At 36.9% G+C, this 9,957-nt stretch overlaps 1 protein-coding gene across 4 annotated transcripts in view; it reads left to right on the top strand.

Annotated features, from left to right (window-relative positions):
- The window catches only part of ADK (adenosine kinase), a 647,845-nt gene that overhangs the window by 617,201 nt on the left and 20,687 nt on the right, over window positions 1–9,957 (top strand). The window lies entirely within an intron of this gene.

A 9,957-nucleotide genomic window follows, 5' to 3' on the forward strand; every position in this document is an offset into this window, starting at 1 on the left:
TAGTGTCTCTTCTGACATCCATTTTGACCTTTTCCTTCTTTCTTGTCTTCTCAATGACTTTTTGCTTTCTTCGAAAGGTGTCCTAGAACCATGTAAACTGTATAAACCACTTCACTGAAGAATCATAAATGGGTACAAAGTCAGGGAGGGTTGAGGACTTTTAATAAGGGAGAGAATATTTGCATTGTCTTCAAGTGTCTGTCCACTGACTATCTATTGAATGCAATGGGAAAAGCATAAATAGAACAATACCTTGGATTTGCTCATAAGGAAAGATCAGGCAAACACAAAATGAGGGTTCCTGTATTCAGCATTTAGTGATTGACTGTTTCCTTCAAAAATGTCAATGTCATAAAGTTACGAAACACTGAGGAAATGTTCCAGATTAAAGAAGACTGGAAAGTTATAGCAACTGAATCATGACTTGTTGTTGATTGATGCTGTCACATCGATTCCAGCTCAGAGCAACCCTTTATAGGGTTTTCCCAAGGAGCAGCTGTGAGTTTGAACCACCGCCGATGTTGTGGTTCAAAGTGACTTTGCAGTCCAGCGCATTAAACCACAGCGCCACACCAGGAGTCCAAATCATGACTACACTACATTGTGTCCTGGAGGGAAAAAAGGGCTGTAAAAGACATTGACAAGGTTAAAATGCAAACCACAGATTGGATAGTAAAACTGTAACAGCATTACTTATGTTGATAATTGGAGTATGGTTGTAGAAGAAAATATTTTTATTCTCAAGAAATATACTCTGAAGCAAAAAATTGTGATAACTGTAACTTGCTCTCCAAAATCATTCAGGGGGGAAATGATCAAGAGACAGAGTGTATACAAGTGGAGAAATTTGTTCACAATAAGAACCAATGGGTAAAGGACTTACAGGTGCTTTCTGTATTATTTTTATTCTCTAAACTTTTCTCTGATTTGGAAATTATTTCCAAATAAAAATCTTTTAAAAATACACATTAAGAAGACTAATAATTGAAAATCTAGACTTGAAATTATATTGGGGTGTTTGTTTATATTATAAAATTATTCCCAGTGGTTCTTTAAATATAAGCTCCCTTTGTTTATTTAAACAATTGTACACAACTTTAAAAAACACTCAAAATGCTACAAAGCATCTTCTCAGATCACAAGGCTATAAAATTGTAAATCAATAATAGGAAGATCAAGGAAATATGATCAAGTACATGGAAACTGAGTAACACCCTGCTTAAAAGCTACTGGGTAGTAGAACAAATGAAAAAATAAAATAACAAATTCCTAGAAACAAGTAAGAATGAAAATACAATACATTAAAACCTTTAGGACACAACAAACACAGTGCTGGGGGAGCAATTTTTAGCAATAAACACACACATCCAAAAGGAAGAACCAAATTCAACACATTAATACAGCATCTCCAACCATTAGAAAAAGACCAGCAAAGTAAGCCTACAGTCAGTCACAAGAAAAGAAATACCAAAGATTAAAGCAGAAGTAGGAAAACACTAGTAAGACTCAGTTAAAACAAGTATTAATAAAATCAACAAACCACTGGCAAATCTAACAGAAGAAAAGAGAGCAAAGACACAAGTAGCATGCCTAAGAAACCATATGGGTGATGTCACAACAGAACTAATGGGGAAAAAAAGATAATAGTGTTCTGTATAGTATTCTGATATTATCAAGAGTTGTGCTAAAACAAATTTAAAAGTCTACAGGAAATGGATACATTTTTAGAAAAATGTGACCTACCCAGACTAACAGAGTGAAGTAGAAAACTTGAACAGATGTATAACAAAAAAAGAAATCAATCAGGTCATCCAAAAACTCCAAACAACAACAACAAAAAAATGTCCAAGCCCAGATGGGTTTACTGGTGAATTTTAACAAAGCTTCAAAGAGCTGACACCAATTATATTTTAACTATTCCAGAATATATAAAAGGATGGAAAACTTCCTGACATATTTTCTAACTCAGCGTACATCTCATACCAAAACCAGGCAAGAACATCACTAACAAAGAAAATTATAAACCAATATTCCCTCATGAACAAAGATGCAAAAGTTCTCAACAAAATCCTAGCCAATAGAATTCAACATGTCAAAAAGTAATATGTCATAACCAAGTGGGATACATACCAGGGATGAAAGGATAGTTCAATATTAGAAAAACAATCATTGTAATCTACCATATACAGAAAAAGCACATGATCATATCGATTGATGCAGAAAAGTCATTTAAAAAAATCCAACATCTATTCCTGATAAAAACACTCAACAAAGTAAGAATTGAAGGCAAATTTCTCAACATAATTAAGTCCATATATATAAAAAACCAATACCAACATCACTTTCAAGGGAGAGAAATTGAAAGCCTTCTCTTTGCAAACAGACACCAGACAAGGATGCCTGTTATCACCACTGCCTTTCAATAGTGTTCTAAGTCTTAGCCAGAGCTATAAGACAAGACAAGGAAATTAAAAGCATCTAAATTGGCAAACAAGATGTAAAACTCTATTTCCAGATGATATAATCCTATACATAGAAAATCCAAAAGACTCAGAAAGAAAATTATTGGAATTTATTATTATTGTTGTTAGGTGCTATCAAGTTGGTGCCAACTTATAGCGACCTTATGCACAGCAGAACGAAACATGCCCGGTCCTGGGCCAACTTCCCTATTGATGCCAAGCTTGAGCCCATTGATGCTGCCACTTTGCCAATCCATCTCACTAGGTGTCTTCCTCTTTTTTCCAAACCCTTCACCTTACCAAACATGATATCCTTCTCTAGCGACTGGTCCCTCCTGACAATATGTCTGAAGTATGAGAGATGAAGTTTGGCCACTTTTTCCAACACAGATCTGTTGGTTCTATGGGCAGCTCATGGCACTTTCAATATTCTCCTCCAACACCATAACTCAAAAGCATCAATTCTTCTGCGGTCTTCCTTATTTACTGTCCAACTTTCACATGCATATGAGATTATTGATAATACCATGGCTCGGGTCAGGTGCACTTTATTCCTCAAGTTGACATCTTTGCTTTTCAACACTTTAAAAAGGTCTTGTGCAGCAGATTTGCCTAATGCAATACGTCATCTGATTTCCTGACTGCTGCATCTGTGAATTTTGATAGTTGCTCCAAGAAGAATGAAGTCCTTGACAACTTCAATCTTTTCTCCGCTGATAAGAATGTTGTTTATTGGTCCAGTGTTGAGAAGTTTTGTTTTCTTTACATTGAGATGTAATCCATACCGAAGGCTGTGGTCTTTGATCTTCATCAGTAAATATTTTAAGTCCTCTTCACTCTCAGCAAGCAAGGTTGTATCATCTGCATATCACAGGTTGTTAGTTTTCCTCCAATCCTGATGCCACATTTTTCTTCATATAACCCAGCTTCTCAGATTATGTGCTCAGCATACAGGTTGAATAAATATGGTGAAAGAATACAACCCTGTCGTACACATTTCTTAATTTTAAACTATCCATTGTTCCCATGTTTTGTTCGAACAACTGCCTCTTGGTCCATGTACAGATTCCTCATGAGCACAATTAAGTGTTCCGGAATACTCATACTTTGCAATATTGTCCATAGCTTATCATGATCCAGACAATCAAAAGCCTTTGCTTAGTCAGTAAAGCACAGGTAAACATCTTCCTGATATTCTCTTCTTTCAGCCAACATCCATCAGACATCAGCAATGATATCCCTCGTTCCATGGCCCCTTCTGAATCTGGCTTGAACCTCTGGAAGTTCTCTATCAATGTATGCTTGCAGCCGTTTCTGTATTACCTTTAGTAAAACTTCAGTCACATGGGATATCAAAGAGATTGTCCGATGATTTCCACATTCATTTGGGTCACCTCTCTTTGGAATGGGCACAAATATGGATCTCTTCCAATCAGTCAGCCAAATAGTTGTCTTCCAAATTTCTTGGCATAGATGAGTGAATGCCTCCTGTGCCGCATCACTTTCTTGAAATACTCCAATTTTTATTCCATCAATTCCCAGTGCCTTGTTCTTAGCCAATTCCTTCAATGCACCTTGGATTTCTTCCTTCACTATCATTGGTTCCTGATCATATGCTACCTCTTGAAACGATTGAACATCAACAATTTCCTTTTGGTACAATGACTGTGTATTCCTTCCATCTTCTTTTGATGCTGTCTGCATCATTCAATAATTTGCCCAGAGAATCTTTCAGTAACAAAAATCCAGGCTTGAATTTTTTCTTGTTTCCCCAGCTTGAGAAATGCAAAGAGTGTTCTTCCATTTTGGTTTTCTGATTCCAGATCTTTGCACATTTTGTTGTAATATTTGGCTTTATCTTCTCAAGCTGACCTTTGAAATATCCTGTTCAGTTCTTGGACCTCATTTCTTTCATATGCTTTAGCATCTCTACACTGGACAGCAAGTTTCAGTGTTTCTTCTGACATACATTTTGACTTTTTCCTCCTTTCTTGTTTTCTTAATGACTTTTTGCTTACTTCATGTATGATGTTCTTGATGTCATCCCATAACTCTTCTGGTCTTTGGTCTTTAGTGTGTAATGTATCAAATGTTTTCTTCAGATGATCTCTAAATTCAGGTGGGATATATTCAAGGTTATATTTTGGCTCTTGTGGACTTGTTTTCATTTGCTTCAGCTTCTGTTTGAATTTGCATATGAACAGTTGATGGCCTGTTCCACAGTCTGCCCCTGGCCTTATTTTCACTGATGATATGGAGCTTTTTCATCGTCTCTTTCTGCAGATGTAGTCAATTTGATTTCTATGTATTCCATCTGGTATAGTTGTCTCTTATGCTGTCTAAAGAAGGTATTTGAAATGAACAAATCATAGGTTTTGCAGAATTCAATCATGTGATCTCTAGCATACTATCTATCACCAAGGCCATATTTTCCAAATACTGATCCTTCCTCTTTGCTCCCAACCTTTGCATTCCTATCACCAGTAATGATCAATACATCTTGATTGCATGTTTGATTGATTTCAGATTGAAGAAGTTGGTAGACTTCTTCTATTTCATCCTCACTGACTTTAGTGGTTGGTGCGTAGATTTGAATAATAGTGGTATTAACTGGGCTTACCTGTAGGTACATGGATATTATCCTATCACAGACAGTTTTGTACCTTATAACTGATCTGAATATGTTCTTTTTGACAATGAATGCAACACCATTCCTCTTCAATTTGTCATTCACCATATGTCTGACAACCATGTGGTTGTCAGATTCACAATGGCCAATACCAGTCCATTTCAGCTCACTAATGCCTAAGATATCAATGTTTATGCGCTCCATTTCATTTTTGACAACTTCCAATTTTCCCAGATTCATACTTCGTACCTTCCATGTTCCGAATATTAATGGATATTTACAGCTGTTTCTCTTCATTTTGAGTTGTGCCCCATCGGCAAATGAAGGTCCCACGGGCTTTTCTCCCATGGTTTTACTCCATTCACATCATCAATGTCAACTCTACTTTGAGGAGTCAGCTCTTCACCAGTCGCATTTTGAGTGCCTTGCAATCTGAGGGGCTCATTATCTGGTACTATATCTGACAGTGTTTCTCTGCTATCCATAAAGTTTTCAGTGACAAAATGTTCAGTAGTTTGTCACTCATTCTTCCTAGTCTGTCTTCGTCTGGAAGCTCCTCTGAAACCTGTCCACCATGGGTGACCTTGCTGGTATTTAAAATACTGGTGGCATAGCTTCCAGAATCACAGAAGCTCACAAGCCACCACAGTATGACAAACTTGTCTGTCAGTTTATTGTACTGTGGTGGAATGTATTATAAGATGCAGTAAAGTGGCAGGGTATAAGATCTATATACAAAAATCAGTTGGATTCCTCTATACTAATAAAGAGCTCCGAAAAGGAAATTAGGAAAGCAATACCACTTACAAAAGCCATCCAAAGGATGAAATATTTAGGAATAAATCTAACCAGAGAAACAAAAGACCTATACAGAGATAATGACAAAAAAATGCTACCAAAAAAAAGAAAAAAGGTTTGCAAAATTGCAAGGATATACCATGCTCATGGATAGGAAGACTTAACATTGTGAAAATGTCAATACTACACAAAGCAATCTACAGGTAAAACACAATTCCAATCCAGATCCCAACAACAGTCTTTGTTGTTAAGTCCTGTCTCATCAGTTCTGACCCATAGCAATCTTTTATATAAGGTTTCCAAGGAGCAGTTTGTGAGTTTGAACTACTGATTTTGCAGTCCAGCGCATTATCCCTCATTGCCACACCAGGACTCTTTTAGAGAGATGGAAAAAGTAGTCATGAACTTTAAACGGAAAGGAAATAGACCTCAGGTAAGCAATGCACTGCTTAAGAACAACAACAAAGTTGGATGCCTCTTACTCCCTGAATTCAGAATTTACTACACAGTCACAGTAGACAAAACAGCCTATTGGTATAGTAAAATACAATTATACACAACTTTCATATTTTCATTAGCTGCTCTATGAAGATACCACTAATAATTGATTATATCTGTAGTTTATCTTAGTTGGTTTTTGAAAATAGAGTATAGAAAACTTATATTCTCCTGAGGCAAAACTCTTAGTTTTTTCAGCATTCAGATTTCTGTTTATCAAAACAAATAACTGTTTAGAGTGCTTAACTTCATTCATCTGCTAGCTCTTGTCTTACAAAGAGAATGCTGGTACTTATTCTCCACAAAAATATTGCATAAGTATAAGCTTTTCTTTTTTTCATAAGATCATGCCAGGAGCAATGAGGAAAACAGATGTTTCTTATAAAAGTTCTAATAGACATGTTTCCATTGTAAGCTGATATGACTGAATTTGGCATGTACCCCATTCACCATGTGGACTGAGCATTTTACTCTCATACTTTGGCAGAGAGTTAATATTGACCTTTACCTCTTACCTGAAAACTCAGTGATAAAATACTCTTAGTAAATCTCTTGAGGGAGTGATTTCATAGTCTAAGCAAATGTCTTCAAAATGCATCATTTCATTAGGCAAATTAATTTTATTCTTTGGTTGAGAATATTTATTTTATCTCATACAGAGCATTCCCCAAATCTGACAGGGAAAAAGCCCACATGGGCAGGCTGGTAGAAGGTAAAGGATGTACATCTTGGATACTGCTCTTGACAAGTCCTTAGACCACAGTTTGTCAATTAACCTTCATCCCCCAGGCTGCCCAGGGCTTAGGGAGGCCCGGAAGTCAGGATCCCAAACAGTTTCTCAGTATCTTGTGTTTTGGATATTTGAGTAGCACTGCAGCAGCTTAAGTTTCTCATAAGGGGAAAGTAATCCCAATTCTATTCTTGAACGACCTTATTTATAAATATAATACTCTTTTTCTATTCCTCTCTTATTTTTTCAAAACAACTTTAAGGCATAAGTCACATGAAGTTTATTGCCTGTGAATATTATTGCCTATGTTTAAAATATACAATTTTATATTTTTTGAAATATGTACCCATAAAACCATAACTATTAACAAGAAAATTTGCATATCCACTAATCCCAAACCCTGCTGAAATTTCACTTTTCTGTAACTTCTGGCCCCCCATTTGGGTCATTTCCAGTTTGGGGCTAGTGCAAATAAAGCTGTGAACTGCTCATACAAGTCTGCGTGTCAGTAACATGTATTCACATGTCTTGAGTAAATACCATCAAGTATTTATATAAGGTAAGATCCCATAACAACCTGCGACACGCAGATGACACAACCTTGCTTCCTGATAGTAAGGATAATTTTGTCACTTATTGATGAAGGTCCTCTGCAGCTGGCAGTATGATTCCATAAATAGAAATGAAAATCCTCACAACTGTACCAAATACATAACATCCTGATAATTCTACAACACCAAACTGTGCTGAGGAGAATCCTGTATATAGACCAAGAGGCCATCATTTGAACAGTACTAACTGATACTTCATGGTTTAAAGTCATGGAACGTGTGAGTGAGGACTGTGTCCTTTCAATCAGTATGCTGAACAAATCATCTGAGAGACTGGGCTATCTGAAGAATATTGGTGGAAGAGGACTGATTAAAAACCTATAATGAAAAAAGAAAAATCTATGATAAGCAGATGGCACAACCTTAATTGCTTAAAGTAAATGGATCTTGAAGCAGGAAGATCTTGAATTAATGAGGAACTTCAAAGACTCTAGCCTTCACTATGGAAACTCAACAAAAAAACAAAACAGAACTCCTCACACTTCAATCCGTAGGCAACATCATGATAAAATGAAGAAAAGACTGAAGTTGTCAAAGATTTCATATTTTACTTGGATCCACAATCAACACGCATGGAAGAAGCAGTCAAGAAATCAGTTGACATATTGTATTGGGGACATGTGCTACAAAAGACCTCTTAAAAGTGGTGAAAATCAAAGATGTCCCTTTGATGACTAAGGCATGGTCTTTTACCATTGCCTTATATGCATTTAGGAGTCCTGGCATGGCACTGGTAGACAGATGCTTGACCCACAAGGTCGGTTTGAACTACAAAGTTGGTGATTCAAACTCCCCAGTCATTCCTTGGAAACCCTACACAGGGTCACTAGAAGTTGGAACCGATTCAACGGCATTTAGAAACAACAATAACATACCTGTATAAAACCTCAAAGTTTAGAAGAAGGACAAAAGAATTGAGTTAAAATTGTGGAGCAGGCAGAGAATATTGACTATGTTCTGGACTGCCAGTAGTAAGAACTAAAAAATCGTGTTTTAGAGGAAGAATGCTCTTCACAAATATGGAAGGTGAGACTTTATCTAGACCAATGACTAGAGAAGGACATCATGTTTAGTCAAGTGGAGAGTCAGTCAAAATGAGGGAACCCTTCAATGAGATGGATTGACACAGTGGCTACACAGCAGGCTCACATATACCAGATTCTGAAGATAATACGGGATCAAGCAGAGCTTCACTCTGTTATACATAAGGTCACCATGGATTGGAACCAACTCAATGAAACAAGCAAACATTGGGTCATGTGGTTATTGTTGTAAAGCTTGTCAAGTCAGTTGACTCATAGCAACGCTCTGTATGGTTTCCAAGCAGCGGCTGGTGGGTTAGAACCGTCAACCTTGCTGTTAGCAGTCCAGTGCTTATCCTACAACGCCATGCAGGATAAGTCATATACCTACCAAATGACTCATTTGGTGGGTATATGTTTAACTTTTCAGACACTGATAATTGGGTTTCCTGAGAAGTTATGTATTTTACATTCCTACAATACGTGCATGAGAGTTTCAATTGATCTACAATCTCACCAACATTTAGTATGGCCAATCTTTTTCATTTTAGACATTCTAGTGGAGTCCTGGCAGCGTAGTGGTTACGAATCAGGCTGCTAATCTCAAGGTCAGCAGTTTGAAACTACCAGCGGTTTCATGGGAGAAAGATCAGGCGTTCTGCTCCCATAAAGATTTACAGCCTCAGAAACCCTGTGCAGGGTCACTATGAGTCGGAACCGACTCCACGGTACATAACAACAACAATAACAACAAAAGTGGAGTCCTGGTATGGCATTGTAAGATAAGCACTGGACTACGAGGTCGGTGGTTCAAACCCACTAGCCGCTCCTTGGAAACCCTACACAGGGTTGCTGTGAGTCAGAACCAACTTGGTAACACGTACCCACAAAAAGAAGGGATTATCGCAATATGTTAAACATTTTTATGTCATTATTTAACATTTTATCTTTATTGTGTATGCTAATGTATATTTTGCCCATTTTAGAAATTGGATTATTTCTTGTTCCTGAGTTTTAAGAGCTCTTTATGTGTTTTAAATTCAAGTCTCCTAGTATGTGTCTTGCCTTTTCATTTTCTTAGATGTCTTTTTTTTTTTTTAATTTAAGTTTTTTATTGTGGATTGAGTGAAAGTTTACAGGGCACATCATCAGTTTCACATTCAACAATTCATATAACTTGTTTCATTACATTGATTATAATCCCCTC

Source organism: Chrysochloris asiatica, unplaced genomic scaffold (assembly GCF_000296735.1).
Source record: "Chrysochloris asiatica unplaced genomic scaffold, ChrAsi1.0 scaffold00020, whole genome shotgun sequence".
Lineage (NCBI taxonomy): Eukaryota > Metazoa > Chordata > Mammalia > Afrosoricida > Chrysochloridae > Chrysochloris > Chrysochloris asiatica.